Source organism: Pleurodeles waltl, chromosome 3_2 (assembly GCF_031143425.1).
Source record: "Pleurodeles waltl isolate 20211129_DDA chromosome 3_2, aPleWal1.hap1.20221129, whole genome shotgun sequence".
NCBI classification, from domain to species: domain Eukaryota; kingdom Metazoa; phylum Chordata; class Amphibia; order Caudata; family Salamandridae; genus Pleurodeles; species Pleurodeles waltl.
The window spans coordinates 1,090,088-1,111,117 of NC_090441.1; the positions used below are offsets into that span (position 1 = coordinate 1,090,088).

Below are 21,030 nucleotides of genomic sequence, written 5' to 3' on the forward strand. Positions count from 1 at the left end.
TGATTTCTGCTCATGTGTATTATATCAATTCTAATTATGTTTCAGCTCTGGAAAACAATGAGATTCATTCCACAATTGGGAGTTGGAAATATAGAGATTGTCAGTAGGCATATCATATACTATATAATAAAATATATGCCAAAGCCAATACAAAAGTAAACTGAAAGCCTTCTCTTGTCTTTGAATATCAATACTACTGTGGTGCAGGTCAAGCCCAGCTGAGCAGCCAGCAAGAGTAGCAATATTCTTTGTTTCTGTTTCTCTCTCTTGTCCCATTCCCTTTTCTCCAGGTCTACTTCTAGTCTACATGTAGTTAGTATATGGTTGGCAGTAGGTTCAGTGAAGTCTTGAAGCACACATTGCTCCTGTTTCGTATACATTACAAGGTCAATGTATCTTGACACTGCAGTACAGTTATTACTACAGATTTAAACCACTGAGGGCTCTGTAAAAACAGCAATGAGCAGTGGAGACAGAGGGCACCGCTGCCAGGTTATTATATCCATAGCTATCTTATCTCCTAAATGACCATTTACTAACAACTTCACCAAGCTCCCTGATATGGTGAATCAGGACCTGACACTGACTCGGCTGAGCACAGCTCACGAGAATTCCCAGCTCACCAGGCTGAATGCTTTTCCCAAATCTAAAAAGGTGATCAAGAGACAGTCTTCAATGTCCAATGATCAGGAGAAGTCTTCAAACAAAAGGTGTGTTTGGGTAAAAAGTGTTCTCCCCACTAGCCGGTTTGGTTGCATCTCGCCACACTCCTCATCATGAAGGCTAATCTACTGCGTACTTCATATAAATATATCTTGTTTTCTGTTTTCAGGAGTACAACAGGATGCCAAAAGCTACACTTTCTAAGATGAATCTAGTTTTTCAGAATACATACAGCACTCCTTTCCAAAATAGCTGATAGTACCAATCATTTGAAATTAATAATTAAACGGTGCCAATGAGTGTGGTGTGAAACTCTATGTAAAATTCACATATACTTCACAGCGAAATACATACAGCCTGGATGACTTTCAGGGTCAAAGTTCCTGCACAACCTGATTCAATGGAAGTGTATTTAGTCAGTATGTTTGCCTCAAACAAGATACACTGACCCACCTGAAGCTGTCTTAGATACTCTACTATATTGTCATGGTCATAGCTTAAGGGCTTTTTATATAAGACATCATAGAATCTTCCATAGACATGTATTCTTTTTTCCTGACTAGTAATTACCTCAAAGCGTTCAGAGTCTTCCACGTCTGTTATCTTTTCTTGTGAACCTTTTCCAAGCCCAATGCTTGCAATCAATGTGTCTCAGAGAGCGGCAGAGAACCTGGTGAGAGATGCAGAGCCTGTCCCCAAAGACTGCAGCCTTATAGGAGCTGAGAAAGAAAGACAGAAGCCAAACTGTGCTGGGAAACAGTGGGCAGAAAACATATGTAGGTCTGAAGGGAGCATATGCCATTGGAATCTTGATCAGACCAAAGGCCCACAGTGCTCTTTTGTTGAAGGTGATGTGGGTGAAGCGAGCTAGTGCTGCACCAAGGATTCTGACAGGGTTCCTGAATTTCAGATGACTGTTTGCAATTAGGAGGAAGCTTTGAGTGATGTTTATATCTTCTTCTTCCACATCAGTGCTCCTTCAGCTGCGGTAATGTCTCAGAAACACCAGGGAAAGGGTATGGGGCAGTTTCCTTCTTCCAACGCCAACACTTTAAGAGCTGGAAATATCCCAAGGCCCCTGGGACATAAGACCTGCAGCACAGTGTGATTTCTCCAAGGGAGAGGCAACGTTATTAAACTATGAATAATTTTTATATGCAGACCTCCCTAATAGAAATGATCATATCAATCAAACCAGTAAAGGAGAAAACGTAAGTTCTTTCTGGTAGGAAGAAGACCAGGCAGTATGCAAGATAGAGGAGTGGGAGGGCACCGTGAGCACGCCCACACGCAATGGAGTCCTCCAGTGGAGGAGGGCTGAGGGATTCTCAGTGCACACAATGATTACTATGGAAATACAACTTAAGTAACTGCAGCATGCTCATGGGGGACGTGCCGTGGCATAATAGGCATTACCCCAGAGCCAATCAGTAATGGACTGTTAGAAATTGTGTCTGCTCAATGTGTGCTCTAAAAGTGCCAGCTGACAGGGAAAAGATACTCAGAACTGCGATGAAGGTAAGGACGTTATTTAGCATAGGAAGGATCTGTCCTCCCTATGATCTGACCCGGGGTTAATAATGTTTAGTATATTTTTTGAAGAGTTGAGGTTTTGGCGGCTCTATGCTCTGTGTCACTCTACTAATCTTCTTTCTTTCCCCCATTTCATCCGGAATATTGGGTTATTGCGATACCATGAAAAAGTATATGTTAGCTGTTTAGTTCTGATCTTAAAATGTGTTGCCCTGCTAGGTGCCTGTTGTAACTAATGCCTTCTTGAGAGGCTTATGTAGAGGCTTTTCCTCCTAGGTTTATTTTCAAATGGGCAAGTTTACTCTGTAGTGTATTTCCGTCAATAAAAATATATAAACTTAACTTAAAAAATCACACAAAAGAGATGTCTAAGAACAGAAGTAAGTTAATGAAGAGATCGATTTGCTTAGCAGACACATACCTGTCTTGAACGGTGGCTCAGAATAAACCAAGCAGCTGAGGCACAACATGAGAAAGGAGCTGCCTGGACTTCCCTGGGATAGGTAACATCACAGGTCCACTGCGAAAACTGCTGCAGTTTAATGAAAACAGTCTGGAGAAAGGAACAAAAAGGTGAGGTTTCAGAAAAGGCTTTTCAAAATACATATACTTTCATTTTTGTTTAAGTTCGTCTCGACATTACCTAAAACAAATAATGAGAATCACACAAAGTGCATTGTGAACCTAAGAGAAGAGCATGAGGGGTGTTCATTAAATAAAGGCAAAAGGATATCCTTAAGTTCTGAGGTCAGGATCACTCTTTCCAAGTACCCATCTCATTTCCCTCAGCTAGTTGGACTTTGATGTAGAACATCTCTCATAAGGATTGTCTGTAGAGAATCCTTCGTAAGACACCTAGGGAGCCTGGATTAAATGACACTCGCATTGGTTGAGCGGATGGAGACAGACACTAGTGGTCCGTATTTAGAAGGTTGAAGTCCGCTTAAGAGTTTCTACGGAGTCTTTTTTGCAACCTGTTGTATTATTTTACAACACTGAGGCCCTCATTTTGACTTTGGTGGATGGGAAAGTCCGTTCCCCAGAGCGGTGACCTTCCACCAGCCCCTATTACGAGTTTCCTGCTGGGTCAGTGGTCAGAAACAGAGTTTCCTTCCGCTGACCCAGCCAGAAACAGCCCACAACATTGACCCCGGCTCATAAGTGAGCGGGCAGCAATGTTACAGTGTGTAGGGTGCACCAGCACCCAACAGTGAAAAGAGCGCAATGGGGTTGGCCAGGGAGGGCCCCGCACTGCCTATGCCAAGTGCATGGGCAGTGTGGGGCCCCCTTCTATGGACCCTGGTACCTTCGTCTCCACCAGCCATTACATGGTGGCAAAACCGCCATGTACATGCCAGCAGAGAGAGGGGTTGTAATTCCCAGGGCAGCGCTGCTTGCAGCGTTGCACCTCGCGGATTGGGACCACGGGCACTGCCAGACCATCGGGCAGCCTGAAAAGTGGCGGTGCCGACGGTCTGACCATGGAGGTAATGCCACGGTCGTAATGTCGCAGTCGGACTGCCACTTTGGTAGCGGTTCGACCGCGACCGTGACCCTGTAGGTCTATAGATTGCCAGGGTCATAATGAGGGCCTGAGTCTTGATAATGATCTGAGGGACCTCTGACTGCCACCTCAGACTGAAACGTGTACATTACCTTCTCATTTGACAAGCTGAATTGAAAGACCATGATATTGCTTGAACTGGGACTGAAAACCAGGCAATTATTATGTAGGACTTTCAAAAGGATGGTTATAACCCTTTCTGGATCTTCTGTTGGGATACAATTGTGTGATCTAGGGGGAGTTATATATAGTATTGTTATCTATGGGATGGACATTCGTTGTATCCGTTGCAATTTTTTTTTTAACTTCCTGAATCCTATTGATTAATATGTTGAATTTGAACAGTATGAAGTTGTCTTATTCATTCATTGAAGACTAGATCTTATGTACACAAATCATATCTAAACAATTCCTCTAGGAGCATTTTTAAGTGAGACATTGCAAATTTCGAGGTATGACCAGACCAGGGTTCTCTAATCTTGAATTCGTAGTTAGTTTGGAGGAGTATTCAGTATGATGAACAGCTACATACTGACCACTTTAACAATGTCATTGACTTGAGGTGTGAACAAGAGTTTGGCATAGACAATTACTGACACAGGTTTAACATTTGTTGAAGTACTCTTGGGGTGTTCTGAGGCCCTCAGGCAGGCAAAGGATACAAAATCAGGTTTTGTCACTCTTTAGATCCGATGACTTGTACTGTTTCCAACAATTAAATATCCCTCATCCTTTGTGTTTGAAGCGTGGAGGAAAAAAAGACGCATTTAGAGATTTGTCAAGTTGTAATATCATTAAAACGTAACTCGAAAATAAGGAAGGGAAAGAAGAACTAAAATGGCCCTGCATTGCTTGAGGAAGTAGTGCTATGATACAAAATTTGAGTTTCATTGCAATGTTTTAGGTCTGGGCTAAAAATAGCATTAGCTATTTTACTGTACTTATGGACTCAACAACGAAAGCATCAGAATACATACTATTGAAATACATAGAGGAGCTTTGGGTCAGGTTCCTTTCTTCTTATTTATTGGTCTATTCAACTTTTAATTATAAATTTCTTTTGCCTATATTCATCATATAACATGGGGCAGTTGTTCAGTCCACATCATTAATTAGATCTCTTGCAATGTATGCTACAGCATTTTCCTGATTACATGTGCACATCCATTTAAAACAGTGCTTCTCACCCAAATATTTAGGAAAATAACCTTTAGCGACCCACCTATCTTTAATGGACAAGAGGCGGGCAATCTTTTTAATATACAGTAAGCACATTTGCAAAGTGAGAGGAATTTAACAGCAAAAAAATAAGCAGCAGTTTATCCAAAGACATAGCCTTACATTTGTTGTCTGTCTTTGAGAAGCACCAAATTTGACAAGATAAATATAGAATTTCAAGGTATCTTTTTTTGTATTGCTTATACTTTTGTGACCCAGAGTTTGCGAAATGCTGCCTTAAGTGCACTTCTGTGCCAAGGCTGGTGGGACAATATTTTACTTTGTCAATTTGTTTTTTCTATCAATGTATTCTTCTTCTTTTATTTTAAGTCGTGTTTGTGTGTTTGAACTATGGGCCTGATTCAAGAAAAATGTAGAAATAATAAGCGAGGAGATTTATGCTCCTCTGTAATCTGTTCTTATTTTTTTTAATTCACAAACATTCCTTGGCATACACCTGGAAAGTTACACCAGGCACAGATTTCCAAGCCTACTCATGGGAATCTCACATGACCTTCCCTGCAGGATCCTATTCCTGCTGAGGGGAGTTTTCCTTAGAAGAGAACTTTGCACAAGGAGAATAGGATCCCTTGTGCACATGCACTTTTTTCTCCACTGGGAGAATATTTTTTCCGTTGGAGAAAGCCATTTCCCCACTTGATCCACTCACTTATCCAAGTTAGAAAGGGATTTATGCAAGCCCTGTGAGGCACAGAATTTCGAAGTCGTTCCAGGGTGGAAAGGGGATGGATCAGAGTTTGTGAATACTCACAAATGTAAAAGTATTTGCCAGGTTTCCAATTCCGAAGCAAACCATGCTTGTGGACGCCCGCTTTCCCACCAATGGAGTGGGATTCATCCCTGTGAAGATCGTAGCAGTCGTGTTCGAGATCTCCCCACTCTTAAATTGTCCTAACTCCTGCCAGGAATCTTTTTGTGACTTCTTGGAGGCATAAAAAATGTAATTTCTGTCATAAACTTACATTTATGACCTAGGTTATCCTTGTGACTAGACCCCTATGCTTTGAGGCTCCAGTAATTCAAAGACAATAGTAGATTTTCTGTATGACAGTAAGAATTATATTTCCCTGTTCTGCTCATTAAAACTAAAAAGGGTTTTCTTTGCCTGTTACAATTATATCTACTTACTAGGAAGCACCCGTGCTATTCTAAAACGATCATATGCAATGGGAAATAGATTTTTTTCATTTTTTTAAAAACTGCAAGCATATAGCTGCCATGTTTGGCACGGTGGCAGCATATTTTCTTCATTTTAGTTTTGTGGCATCTGTGGCATGTGTTTGCAATAAAAATGTAAACAAAAAAGCACCAGATTACCAAAGCTAGACCTATTGGCTTTGACAATGCTTGTTTTCGATGGTAGCAGAGATGTTTGTCCATTTTGTCTCCCAGTCAGAGGAACTGAAAAACGACGAGAACAGTTAGGAACTACCCCACTATCAGTGCTGCAGACATTCTGGGGCCTTAGAGTGAAGAATTTAAACTTGCCTGGTCCACAAACACAAGGAATGAAAGCAAATTGGAGAATAGATTTTCTTGGCATCGGTGTCTCGTGCTGTCAATTCCGCCCCGGGAATATTTGATGATTATTCGGTTAGACACGCGACTCGTCTCCAGAAGTTCTCACTGGACATATCCCGTCCTGAAGGCTGCACTACACACAGCCTTTTATCACCGAGCAACGCTGAGCTGTGGCGCGAGCACGGCTTTTCACAAAGAAAGCAGCTTGCAGCCGCACGCCTTGAAATGAGAATTTATTTTGCGTAGACATTTCAGAAATCAGGGCCTGAAGTAAAAACTCAGTGGTCAGGGCCCACCAGTTTTTCTTTTCATAGCCGACGCCCTGCTGCAGCCACAAAGCATGTTGTGAATGCGCGCTCTTTAAACAGGAATATTGCGGTAATCCATCAGAAAAGGAGGAATTTGCACGGCTATTAAACAGCACTCTGTGTATGCGTTATCAATTGTGATTTTTTGATGCGTAACTTTGTTGTAGTGGCAGGTATGAAGGATGCGATGGAGACAGATTTCATGTTAATATCTTTTATTCTTGCCACAAGGAATAAGGCCCACGATCAGCCGGCCGGCCGCAACACCGCGCTTTGTTCGCGCCTCTGCCTTTCCGCGGCGCCGCCCCCTGACGTCACGACCGTCCTCGTTACAGATTGGTCGTGGCGTCATGAGGCGCCTAAACATAGAAGACAGACTAGTTCTGTCCCTCCGGCCTCGTGCGTTAACTCACGTACGACATCTCCCTTTTCAACAGAACAAGAAACTTAAGGAACTTCACCTCATAACAAAATCTTCGAACCTCTTGGGTGCTCGGATACGCCTAATTGGCCTGCTCGGAGTAACATACTGAAGTGAATTCGCCTTGACGGCGCACGCATCCTCTAGGCTTGACCCCATTACATTGTGACTGTCGCTCTCCACAGATTCGGGCCTGCAACCATTCTGTCCTGAGGCAGCCGTCAAGCCACGCCATGCCTTCTCGCGTCGCTCCGCACTCCCCTGTCCACTTATTCCTGGACTGGAAGGCGTATTCACACATTCCTCCTCATCAATGACTACATCCCTGGCTTCGTGAGTTTGCCACTCGTCAACATCATCCGTGCCTTCGGCCCCATCCACACGGACATCTTTCATGATGATTTTCTCTTGCCCAGCCTTGAGCCTAACTATGTCGTCCTTGCTCCGCCACCCCACTCCTTCCAGACAGACTGCCCCTCATGTCACTCCTTGCACACGCACCGGGGTTTGAAACACAGACTCCCCCTTCATCACCCTGTTGGGTTTCTTCACCAATACCCAATCCCCTTGCGCTATATTTTTTGTTTTGGCTCTATTCACCATGTCAGCGTACCTCTTATTGTTTTCCTGTTTGGCCACTATTCTTGCTTTGACTCTCAATCTCTCATCAGATTCTGCCTCAATTTCCCGGTTCATGTCATACCACTTATTGAATTTGGGGGTAAGCTCACTCATGCATCTTCTCCCTCTCATCAAATAAAACGGAGTGTGTCCAGTAACCTCACTGGGCGTGTTATGGAAAGTGTTCACCTTGTCCGCCAGAAACGCTTTCACATTCATGTTGGAAGCGATCGCCTGTTGCACGCCCTCTTTGAGGAATCTATTCATACGCTCAACCTGCCCATTGCTCTTCGGGCTGTACAGCGGGGTTTTCTCCTGCTTAATCCCCAACCTGGACAGAAAATCCGTCATCCGCCTGGACACTAGCTGGGTGCCGTTGTCCGACACCATGATCTTCGGCTGTCCCTCAATCGCGAAAATTTTCGTCAATGCCTTGATCACTCGTTCAGTGGTAACTTCCCTGACGAACTTGTAGTGAATCCATTTGGAGAAGTAATCCGTAAGGACGATGAGATGTCTACACTCGTCAGGTAGCCTTGTAAATGGGCCCGCAAAATCAATGGCAATCTTGTTCCACGGGCCGGCAGGTATGTCCACCAGCTGCAACTCTCCTTTTGTCGTCTTCCAGTGCTTATCGGCCCTTAAGCACGGTCCGCACCGATCAATGAATCTGCTGACATCGCTGCACATCCCTGGCCACCAGTAGTACTGCTTGAGGAGATTCTTTGTAGCGGTATTGCCCGGGTGGCCTTTATGGGCAATCCTGATTAGCTTGTCTCTTAAACTTTCCGGAGGTACAAACAGCTCGTGTCTCTTCACGAAGCCGCCTTCGATGGTGAGTTCGGGACTAATCTGTTGGAAACTTCTGAGTGCCCCGTGCAAGTTCCGGATAGGGGGCCAATGAGCCTTCATGTGGTCCCTCACCCTCCGCATAGTCCCGTCCTTCTCCTGAGCCGTCAACCATTCTTCCTCTGATATGGATCCCTCGCACATGGCTGTTGCGTCAACCATTGCCACAACGCACTCCGTGTCGTCCAGGGAATCATTCTCCTCATCCGGGATCGGTATGCGAGATAGGCAATCCGCCCTGCAGTTGAGGCCCCCTTTGATGTGTCTGACGGTGAAGTGATATTCTTGCAACTTAGACAGTAGACGTAGGAGCCTAGAGCTGGCTTTGCCATTGCCACGTCCTTCACCGTCCATCATGTATATCAAGGGTTTGTGGTCGGTGACTAATTCGAACTCCCTGCCCCACAAATAATTTCTCAGTTTCTCCACGGCCCAGACGCACGCGAGCGTCTCCCGCTCGATGGTGCTGTAGTGCTTCTCTGCTTCGCTCAATGACCGCGATATGAATGCAACAGTGTTCTCCTTCTTCCCTTGGAATTGGCAAAATACTGCACCGATTCCCTTGGCACTAGCGTCAACCGTGATTACATTCCGGAGGTCCTTGTTGTACGGTCGTAATACTGGGGCGATTGCCTGTTTGACGGATTCGAAGGCAGCGCTTTGTTCCTGTGTCCACGTATACTTTTCGTTCTTCCGTAGCAGTTTCCTTAGAGGCTCCACAGTGGTTGCGTATCCTTGCATGAACTTGGAATAGTATTCGCTGAGTCCCAGGAACGATCGCAAGGCGTCTTTGTCTCCTGGGCAAGGGGCATCTCGTATGGCCCTCACTAAATCATCTTTCGGCGCAATGCCATTTGGGGTAAGCACGTGCCCTAAGTATTCTATCTTGTCTTTCATGAATTTGCACTTGTCTTTGGAGACTGTCATCCCCCTTTTTTGTAGCACCTCCAACACTCTGCGCAGCAGTTCTAAGTGCCCCTTCTCGTCTTCCGTGTGTATCAGAATGTCGTCCTGAAATGCTTCAACCCCCTTCATATCGCAGAAAAGGAGGTCCATTAGCTTTTGAAAGACGCCCGAGGCCGATGCAAGGCCGAATGGAAGACGGATGTACCTGTATGCTCCAAACGGGGTAATAAAGGTGGTAAGTTCCTTGGATTCCTCCGTGAGACATACCTGGTGGTATGCAGACTTCAGGTCTATCAGGGTGAAAAACTTCGATCCTGCTGTGGCCGACAATATCTCCTGAATGTTGGGCAGTGGGTGGCAGTTCACCAGGATATTTCTGTTCAGTGACCGCAGGTCTACACACAACCGAATGTCCCCTGTCCTCTTCTTCTTGGACACCACGATTGCGGACACCCATTCTGATGCACCTGCTTCCTCTATTACTCTTTCCCTTTTCAGCTTATCAAGAACAGCCTTAAGCTCCCCCCTTACTGAAAGAGGAATCGTTCTGACTTTGTGTTTTATTGGTAGGGCACCCTTTTTTAACCGTATAGCATGCACAAATCCTCTTACACACCCTACCTTGTTTTCAAAAACGGAGTCAAACATTTCGAGGACCTCAGCTAATCCATCATGTAAATCATCAGGCTGCACATAATTGACCCAGTCATCTCTCAGAACTATGGGATCTTCTGCCCCAGGGACTAGCATCACACCTAGCTTTGCCAGGTCCTTCCATCCCACAAGGCTCCTCCCATTTTCAGCCACATATATCTTTGTTCTCACAGTGCGCCCTCGAAAGGTGAGGGAGTCCCAGAAGTAACCTTTCATCACTATGTCGTGTTCCCCGAAGGCCTTTGGACTCACATCCGTCTTGTGCAGTCGTACATCTTGCCACTTCGAATCAAATGTCCTATCAGAGATCAGGGTAAGGGGGGAACCAGAATCGGCCGTAAATGGCAATTTTATCACACCAATCATGACGGAGCCAATGGGACCCTTCACTCTACCGTCTTCACCATCAATGGACAACACCATGTCCGCATCCGCATCAGTATCATTCTCGCTTACCGAGCTCACTTTCATGCCCGTATTATATTTTTTTGCTTTGCATACTGCCGCAAAGTGGCCCAACTTCCTGCATTTAGAACAGCTTTTGCGCACGGCAGGGCAGGCCCTGCTATCCGCTAAGTGATCTTTTGACCCACATCTATAACAGACGAGCTGCCTCCTGCCTCCCCCTCTATCACTCGCTGCCCTTTCTGAATTTCCGGGCACATGTTTACGGCTGTCCTGTACATAGAACACATTTGAAGCCTGACTAGTGTTCGCCAGTTCCTTGGAAGATACCATGGAGCGTTCCACTGCCTTTGCAATGGCAATTACGTCCTTCAGCGAAGGATTCCTGCATGAAAGCAAACGTTCCTGCACTTTCTTTGAATGGCAGTAGAACACCACCTGGTCTCTAATGTACGTATCAGTCATCACTTCAAATTCACAATCTTGAGCTAGAACACGTAGACATGCAATATACTCTTCGATAGTCTCTCCTTCCTCTTGTTTCCGCAGTGCGAATTTATGGCGCCCCACCATGATGTTGCACTCCTCTGCATACTGCAACTCAAGCCGCCGTACAGCCTCCTGGTACTCATTCAGCGGAGCTGTGGCTCCATGGGGATTCACATATACCGGCAGGCTATCGAAAACCTCTTGTCCAGCCTTCCCCAACAGTCCGAATAACAAAGACTTTTTCCGTTCGGGGCTATACCCCTGACCATCAATTGAGATAATATAGTTCTCAAATGCGCGCAGCCATCCTTTCCACTTCATGCATGGCTTACCAGGAGAGTCCAGGAAGAGAGGAGGCACGCAGATATGACCTGTCTGCGACATGGCCGGAAAGCGGGAGGCTACTGGGCTGCGCAGAACGGTAGGAGTCGTCAAAGTCAATCGTGTGGAGACCGCAGCATCAGCGCCTTAGGGGTTGCATGTAGTCCCCAGTGAAGAGATATCAGCGCTTTCCACTGGCCTCCCGAAACACCAGATAAGGTGGGCCTTGGTAGAAGCTGTGACCCTGGTCGCCATTTGTAGTGGCAGGTATGAAGGATGCGATGGAGACAGATTTCATGTTAATATCTTTTATTCTTGCCACAAGGAATAAGGCCCACGAGCAGCCGGCCGGCCGCAACACCGCGCTTTGTTCGCGCCTCTGCCTTTCCGCGGCGCCGCCCCCTGATGTCACGACCGTCCTCGTTACAGATTGGTCGTGGCGTCATGAGGCGCCTAAACATAGAAGACAGACTAGTTCTGTCCCTCCGGCCTCGTGCGTTAACTCACGTACGACATTTGTGTTTTATACCATTATTTTAATTAGTGACACTGCTGATGTAGCAGAAACTTTAGTACTGTTTCGTGTCACAGACATCATCTATAGGTGACAGTATATGCATTATGTTAATTTAAGCACTAATGCCCATATTTATACTTTTTTAGCGCTGCATTTGCGCAGCTTTTTGATGAAAAAAACAGTGCAAATTTACAAAATACAATTGTATTTTGCATGTTTGCGCCGCTTTTCCGTTAAAAAAATGACGCAAATGCGGCACTAAAAATTTATAAATATGGGCCAAATACTTTACATGTAGAGAGATGCACCAAGAATATAGGTTAGTGGGCATTCATCTTAGACTATTCACTGAAACATAGGTGGTATTAAGATTAAATTACGTGTTTGAAAAATTAATCTGTCATTAAGTTATATTTTAGAACATAAACTAATAGTCTGTATTGAAACAATATTGAACTACTTATGATAAATGCTTTAGATATATGTACAAAAATAGAGAAATGCAGTTCTGCGTCACACTGACTGAAATGTATTAACAAAGTCAGTTTGTTTAAAGTTATTATCACATGAATGCTAATGAAGACTTATAAATGCTAAATTCATAGTCTACGTATTAAAATGTGTTTTAATTGAATGTATTAATGTGATGTTTTCATTCATTTGTATTAGCCTAAGTAAGGTCTGCTAGGCCCTGTATTTGTGATTGTGCAGAAAATGTTGTCATCTTGTTAAAGTGTACTTTTCTTTCAGATTTTGTTACTAGGGGAAGGCTAGTTTGGTAATACATGTCTATTGTTCTATACACAGAGTGTGGACTGATAGTATTGAACATTTGTTTCAATCTTAGGGTGGAGTGTACAAATGGACATTGTGCTAATTACAGACTTGGGAGACCTTGTGGATGTTTCAAATTGAAATCGCATGATTGATTTCTATTGGATGTTGCGCCTTCAACCCCAGATGGGTCAAAAATACGAGAAATCAAATGCTCTATGAACTTTAAAATAGTGATGAACAGTGGAACTAAGATGCAGATTGAGCAGAACTTTCCCTGCCATTCTTCACCACTTGCTGAGCCCCTTGGAGTCTGAGAGGTACCGTCCTCTCTACCCTTGCCCCTTTGAAATGCCTTGCTAATAATTAGAGATATATTCCTACCCGTAAGAAAAAGGATCTTGATCAAGCTTCTGATATGCTGACCTATTCCCTATTTATCTACTATTTGCCTATTTTAGTTAGTAACCTGATGCCTGATGTTATCTTTTTCCAAATTATTTTTGCCCTTTTTATTCATTTAGTTTTTTGCCTGCATATGGTTGTCCCCACACATGTCATTCTGTAATTGGCTCATCTGTAGGGTTTTTCCTTGCTCAGCTAAATTGAATTTTGATGATTTTGACTGCCTTGATGTTTATTAAATCTGAGCAACATTTGTTTTCCATTAATCAGGTTATTTCACTGATCTTCTGTATTGTCTTTGTTGAGTGCCTAGTTCTTTTGATGTTAGTTCGCTTGAACGTATTTCGTCGCCTTGGTCAACCCTTGGTGAGTCTGTATCGTTATAACTTTGTCTTGTGAATTGTCTACATGACTTTGACTTTAAGTTTGTAATAACACTCCCTAACTTTATGCCAGACTGGAGTTTGTGTTGTATGGCCACATTAGTCATACTGTGTAATCCAATTGGTTTGTATTGAAAATACTACTGTTTGGTTCTACCACATCCTTATGCAGGATCCAAAGATCCATTGACCTCGTTGAGCGTTGATTCCTGTGAAGGATGAAAATGCTCTTCACCCACTATCATTTTTTATGCCTGCCAAACTGACTTAAGTTTACACCTAAACAATATCAAAGACCCCACTTACCTCCAGCTGTATTCCCAATGTGTAATTTATTTATCTGTATCAACTGCAGTCCAGATTGTCACAAAATACAACTTGGTCACGGTTATCAAGAAGACGTAGGCTCTCACTATCTCACCTCACCACTGAGGAAGCTGCATGCTCGTGGTGGCAGACCCCTCACTTTGGCAGGTAATAGAAAGAGAAGACATATCCTATGCCTGCCCTGCCTGTATTTAGAACGCAATAACTTTGCACACCATTTGCGCAGCAGGCAGAAAGCATGGGTGTTGGTCGCAGTTGGAAGGGAGAGAGATCTCTAGCCTGCTTTCATCACAGAATACAAGCAATACTGATGCTTGAGAACTTGCTTCCTTTGGCATCTGGACTCTGGGACATGATAGGAAAAGACACGTCCCTAATATTTGTTGAAACAAAATTCCCCTGTCTGCAGTAAAGGATGGTTTTCAGAAATTTGTGTGTAAGCAAATGCATTAGAATACCAAGGTGTCACTGAAACTGAGGTTGCAGGTGTCCCTTTTGTGGCAACTACAACAAAACGAATTTGTATCTATCTGGTTTGGACCTTGCCTATAATGGAGACTAACATTAAAAGTGTTGCAATGGATTAGGACATATAACACTAAAATGCCTTTGGGTTCCCTTTTGTCTTGTCCATAGAGTACATGACAGTGGAATGGATTGTCCATTTTAGGATAGAACCATGACCGATTTGCATGTAGTTGTTTAGAGGTGAGTAATTCAACTAGAGCCAACCAGTTAGCTTGTAACAGCTCCAGGAAGCTTCAGCACCATTAACCCTCTATTTTCTTTACTTAAGTACCAAAACAAACATTCTGTGACATCACCAGACTAAGCTCAAAAGATCTTACACCATATTCAGTAGCAATTTTCAAGTAGTACAGGTACTTTAAGGATAAATATTCTACATTCAGTTATGGGAGAAGTGTAAGGCATAGCACCCCACCAGGTGCTGTGTTGTCATCCTCTCAGCCATCTTCATCTGAGCTCTCTCACACACTCATTGGTGAAATCTCACGTCATATCAGGGCTTTGACATCACCACAGCAAGACAGTACTCCGAACGTCAGGAGAGAAGAATGAAGATATTCCAACACTAACTTCTCCCATGAAAAAAACTAATGAATATAAAATACATTGCATTGTGAAACAAGATATACAATGCAATATATAATGTGCACAAAAGAATGTATATCTATATCTCATCATAGAAAAAAATAACCACAAAGAATATGTAGATGAATCTCCTGAGGAACTATAACACCATCTGACACTGGCAACACCATACTCTTATCTGTACAGTCTAGGGCAGGTTTCTTATGAGCTACCTGTAAGTAGCTCTCCTGTGTGGAGCCCAGCCTAACAAATTAGAAGCTTTTGCTTGATTGAATTTATATACATTTACCGAAATTGAAAGTGTGTATTTGGGGCCAAAATGTTTTAATTATCTTACCTTATGAACTGATATTTGAAGAAAATGACTGAGCTTCCAAAATATTTTAAAGCTGATATTTGAGTGATAAATCATATTGTGTTGGGGAGACTTTTTACAAATGTTATTACGTTGGTGCCAGAGGCATTGCAGCTATGGCTATTATGGATTACCCATGTAGAGGCATTCCATATTGACAGAGTCTTTTTTACAATACTGCTGACAATCATGCCTGATGCATGGATGTGGTCGCTGGTAGAAATTCTGCATGTGGTAGCCACTAATGTAATTTTGTCTGACCTGGTTACTATTACAACACTAATAATATTAGTAGCTCTCGATAAGTTTCATTGAACATATGTAGCTCTCATTACAGAAAAGGTTGGAGACCCCTGGTCTAGGGAGCTAATTCCCTTTATAAACCATTGTTTATTCTTTTATCACATCTTTCTATGTTTACATTGACTTGTAGCGTAAATTTAGTACTGGTTCTCAGTCGGACTGTGAAGAAAACATTTTCTAGCTTCCATTTTACAATATGCATTACTAGCATAGTAAGGGCGAATTAGATACGTTTCCTCCAAATAAGGGAATGTGATTGGAACAAATCATTTAAGTTGTATCAAACAACAAAAAGAAGAGTAGGTGCATCTACATACTGTTTGGCAACTTAGAGATTATACATTAGTTTCCCAAGTGCTCAAAACATACAGGCAAATAGATCATTTCTTTGTTACACTGGCACTATTGAAAGAATTGTCAGACTGATCAACAGGCAACATAAGATTAGATCATACTCACATGGTAGTCACCTTAAGAGCGGTTGAGAGCAAGGGTAGAATGTATGTTCAAGTGCAGACTCAGTGTAGGCTCATAAGAGAACCAGTATATTTGAGAGAAATTAAGAAACTATCCTTAATAGGTCTTCAAAATTAACAGGCCCACAGCAACATCTCTGTAAATCTGGATGCATTCAAGACTTGTCTAAGAGGAACATTTAAAAGTATAGTTAGCCAACCAAAACAGGATGGCAACGTAGCAGAGAATAAACTGTATAAGAGTTGATGGAGCTCAAACACCTGAATAAACTCAAGACTCCTTTGAGCATAAGACAGCAAATCAACCTTAGTGGTTGAATCGATGTACTCAGAACCACTACAGCTGAACTCAGACTGCTCAGGTTGTGGTAGTTATTTTATGAAAAGGGGAGTATGGCCAAAAGGATCTTATAATGATGTCAGCATGCAAAGCAATAGGGGGTGTCCCAACACCTGGGTACATGGATTACATGCAGGGGGCTACACGATTTATGGTGCCTCAAACACCCATTAGAGAAGGAATACTGACGCACTAATAAATCTCAGAGACAAACCTACCTCCTTAGGAGATGTGATAAACCTATTAGACACCTTTGGGGAATTGTCAGGCCTAAAGGTGAACTGGTTGAAGTCATGCTGGTTCCCTCTGGTCCCGATTCCCCCACACCTCAGGGAACCGGGTTCGGAGCATCGCCTACCCTGGTGCTATGAGTCCATCAAATACCTGGGCATACAAATAAACCACACCACAGAGACACTTAGAGATGGCAATCTGGGCCGCGTGATCCACTCGATCAGGGGCTCTTTACCCTTTTGGGGCTCCTCACCACTCTCAACGTTGGGAAGGGTGGCAATTGCCAAGATGCTAATACTGCCCAGGCTGCTCTACTTTTTTACGGCCCTTCCAATCTGGCTCCCTAGGAGTAATTTCTGGGAACTGAATGGCCTACTACTGGAACTAATACGGGGACAAGGTAGACTGCTGGTAGCCTTAACTGTTATCCAGCGCCCACTTGCTGAGGGAGGATTGGGCGCCCCAGATTTTGAACATTATTATGCCGCAGCGCAACTGCAATGGCCCCTACACTGACTCAGTGAATGCCCGAGCCCAGAGCAAAGGATGGTGAAGGAGAGAATAGGTGTCACTCCCATGTGTGTATGGTTAACAGACAGTTCACACCAACCACAAAGGGGATCTAGCCTAATGGGGAAAGCTCAACGATGCTGGGCACGATTTGTGAGTAACACACCTCGCGTTCCTCTATACTCTCCCTGGATTCTTATATCCCAGATGCCGGGAGGGCCCAAACTAGCTGCGCTACATGACCTGACTCCTGGGACTGCAGGATGAATCATAACACTAGGGGATCTCTTTAAGGACGGTATTATAATGTCCTACACGGACATCATGGAGGTTGCAGCCTTGAGCCCGGGCAACTTCCTGACCTATCACTCCATCTGCCAACTACTACATGAAACATGGGGTACAGGCGATGCGGAACCACTGCAATCGCCTGTCTTGCATATATTGCTCTCCGACGCCGGCCAGAAAAGAATCATATCACTACTATACACAGCATTACATACTGCCACCGGCGTGCTCATGGATCGAGAACTCGCTACGTGGAATGCTGTCCTCCCACAACAACTCACGATACCAAAATGGGTGGGTGCATTGCGTCATGTGCGGGAGGTATCTCATAATCCCTGATTCAGATTCACGCAGTTTAACTACATTCACCAAGCCTACTTATCCCCAACCGAACACCTCAATGCCCATGCTGCAGGCTAACTGCGGTGGGATCTTATCACATGGTATGGGAATGCCCCCCTGTGCTACATGCATGGCATTTAATTACCGCCCAGATAGAGGAGATCATAGAGCACCCACTAACTCCTACTCCTGACTCATGCCTATTAGGAATACGACCCAGAACTAAGACGGATAAATATCTACACAGATTCATTTATTTGGCACTTGTTTTGTTCAAAAGGCAAATAGCCATGAAATAGAAAGCACCCACAGCACTGGATATCATTAAATGGCTCCACATAGTCTTGAGAAGGATGAAGACGGAGGCGAGAGTCTTGAACTCATTGAAGGACAAGGGGCAATTACGCATGGGCTGTGAAAGCTGGGACACACTGGTGGCAAAATGGGAAGCTAAAGATGAGACTTAAACACTGTACTAAGGGTTACATGGTACTAAAACATATCCACAACCATAAATGACCATCTACTGATGGAACAGTGCTCTGCACATCACAAGTGTAGGACTCAAATGCATTACAAACTACTCCATAACACCCTGCAAGTTGAATTGCTTAGAACAATTCCTTTTAGCCCGGCACACATAAACGTGCATTGACCTACCTCTTCACCACTGTTAGACTCATCAAAGTCCGGGCAACAGGGAAACTGCTTCCATGGGATTGTAATCTGAACTGCATGACATTTATGCATTCTGTTCTACTTAGAGGAGTGCTCCTCAATGTTAATTACTCTACTCCCTCTCCCAGGACATTGTTCTGAAGCCTGCAAATATTTGTTTGTTGTTTGATAAATCAATAAAAAGATTTTTTTTTAAAAGACTGTGGGAAAATATAGTCAACGATCCAGCACTCTGTGAACGAGGCATGTCCAAGGGGTGTCAAGGATATTGGGCAATGGGCAAAAAGCAGTATGGTCACTGGGCTGGCTGTGGTGGGGATGGCATGGGCAAGTATACAGGAGGAAATGGAGCAATCAATGCTGATGGGCCCAATTCAAGCTGAGGCAGAGTGCAGCCAATGTGGGTAAGGTAAAAAGAAAGAGGAAAGATGAATGTCAGTCCTGGTAGCACAAAGTAGTATGGGCCAGAGAATCTGACAGGGTCTTATTATTTGACAAGAGAAGGGATATGGCTCTTTAGCCAGGACTGGAGGGATGAAAAGAATGTACAGAGTGAGAGCTAAATCTAAAGTGTAGACTAGGGGCTAAACAGTGGCTATGTCACATGGACATCCATGGGCCACTAACAATTATGTAAACAGAAAGGGGGTCTGTGGGCTCGACAGGCTCAAGTCATGGGAGTCACGTGGCCCCTTAATAGCTAACAGATAAGTATGGTCATCTCATTTTAGGAGAGAAGACTCCACGTCTGGCCCAGTGCTTAATTTGTGTTTGTTGTTTCCGGTGCTGAGCACCGGCACTTATTTGTGAGGACCGGGGATTATTCTTCTGCCTCAAGCATTTGCTGCGAGCAAAAGACACATATGGGAAAGACAGAAGAAGGAAAAACGAAAAAGCGTCATAAAGGGAGAAAGTAGAAAGTTGCAGGATGAGCTGAAGGGGCAGGGGTGGCCGTAAATGGATTTAAGAGGCCCAAGATGGCTTCAGGATTACGCGGTCTCAGTATTCAGTGCTGTCAGATTTAATTACAGAAGCCTCGTGTTTAAGAGAAGGGCTTTGAGCACCGGCACCTCTTTATTTACAAATTAAGCACTGCTGGCCGTGTTGGCTCTGGGTATTTGAAAGCATAGTCACCCTGCCATTGGAGGGGAAAGAAACAGGAAGCTAGCAGCACCTTACCAAAATGTTGGAATCAATATTCAGATAGAGGACAGAATGAAGATCTGCCCATTGTGCCACGTCTGAGTTCGGGAGAGAAGCTATGATGGCCACACCGGTGGAATAAGGTATTAAAACATTTTGATTTGCAACTAAATATATTTTGGCTAACTTGGACGCTAATATGTCTATGTAAGTGAGGTAGAATTTTGATAGGAATTTAACCTCACCCAGTAGTTTCCTTTTAGCAGTCTTCATGATCGCATTCTTTATCTCTGGAATAGATTTTGGGGCTCCTAGGGTTTCGATTTGCTGTCTTGTTAGGGTGTCTAGAGAGCCCACCGGAGGAAGAACTCTAGCTCTTCACCACTTGATTTGTCCTGCTCTAGTTACTCACTAAATACTCTTCCTGGGTGTAAACTATTTGTGCCTGTTCAGTACAAATACTCATGAGCGAGAACCCTTTAAGTTGCCCTCAAGCAACTAAGCCAGGAGTCTGCCTTTTGTCTCCATCTGTACGCATCGTCACCATGTTTTCCCTATAATCTGAACATGCAGTCTTTCTAGGACCTGGGCGTATTACTTCCATTCCTTCATCAATCTGTCTTGCACTTTCAGAGAAGTATATTTTTCCTTGTCAAGTCTCGTCATTCACACTTCCACCAAATTCACTAACAACCTTTAAGGTCTCTCATTACACAAGGGAATCAGTCGCTGTCAATTCATTCGCTTTAAAATATTTTCACATTTCAACACCAATGGTGTCACTAAAGGTGGTGTCCTACAAGGCAAGTGGGGGGTGACTGTCATGGACGTCCCTTCCCTAAATAGCAGCAGAAGGTACTTGTGGTCAGATAGTTATGAGCAGAGGTACTCAATTGACTGTTGTTTGTAGGTGAGTAGAATAAAAAATCCTGTCTAATCCAACATGAAAATCACGTACAGGGCAATAAAATGAGTATCCCTTGTTAGCAGTGTTTCGCCTTCTCCATGAGTCTCCAAGTTCTCAGTTGATTAACCACTTCTGCCAAGACCATGCAGCTCAGACCACGAGCCTACTACCCAGGCATAGGTGAGATCTGTCTGAATTGGTTCTAGGGGGTAGATCGTAATAGTGTCCTAGATATTAAAGGCACATGGGTCACAGACACTGGTCGTTCTGGTAATGTGTCATGCAACTCGATTTGATCAAAAAGGGAAGAATAAATACTCACCAAGTCCACATACATCCCATTTAATTTACCTTCAACTATATCATATTAGCCCTCTTTATCTACTATTTATGTTGGATGTAAATGGAACCCATAGGCATACCAAAACCAATGCCCCCTAG

The 21,030-nt window shown here is 43.8% G+C and overlaps 1 long non-coding RNA gene across 1 annotated transcript in view; it reads right to left on the reverse strand.

Annotated features, from left to right (window-relative positions):
- Nucleotides 1–2,660: 2,660 nt before the first annotated feature.
- Nucleotides 2,661–21,030, reverse strand: part of LOC138286736 (uncharacterized) — a 230,882-nt gene continuing 212,512 nt past the window's right edge. The window contains exon 3 of the long non-coding RNA XR_011202038.1: nt 2,661–2,749. This is a non-coding gene — a long non-coding RNA (uncharacterized lncRNA). The remainder of the gene's footprint in view (nt 2,750–21,030) is intronic.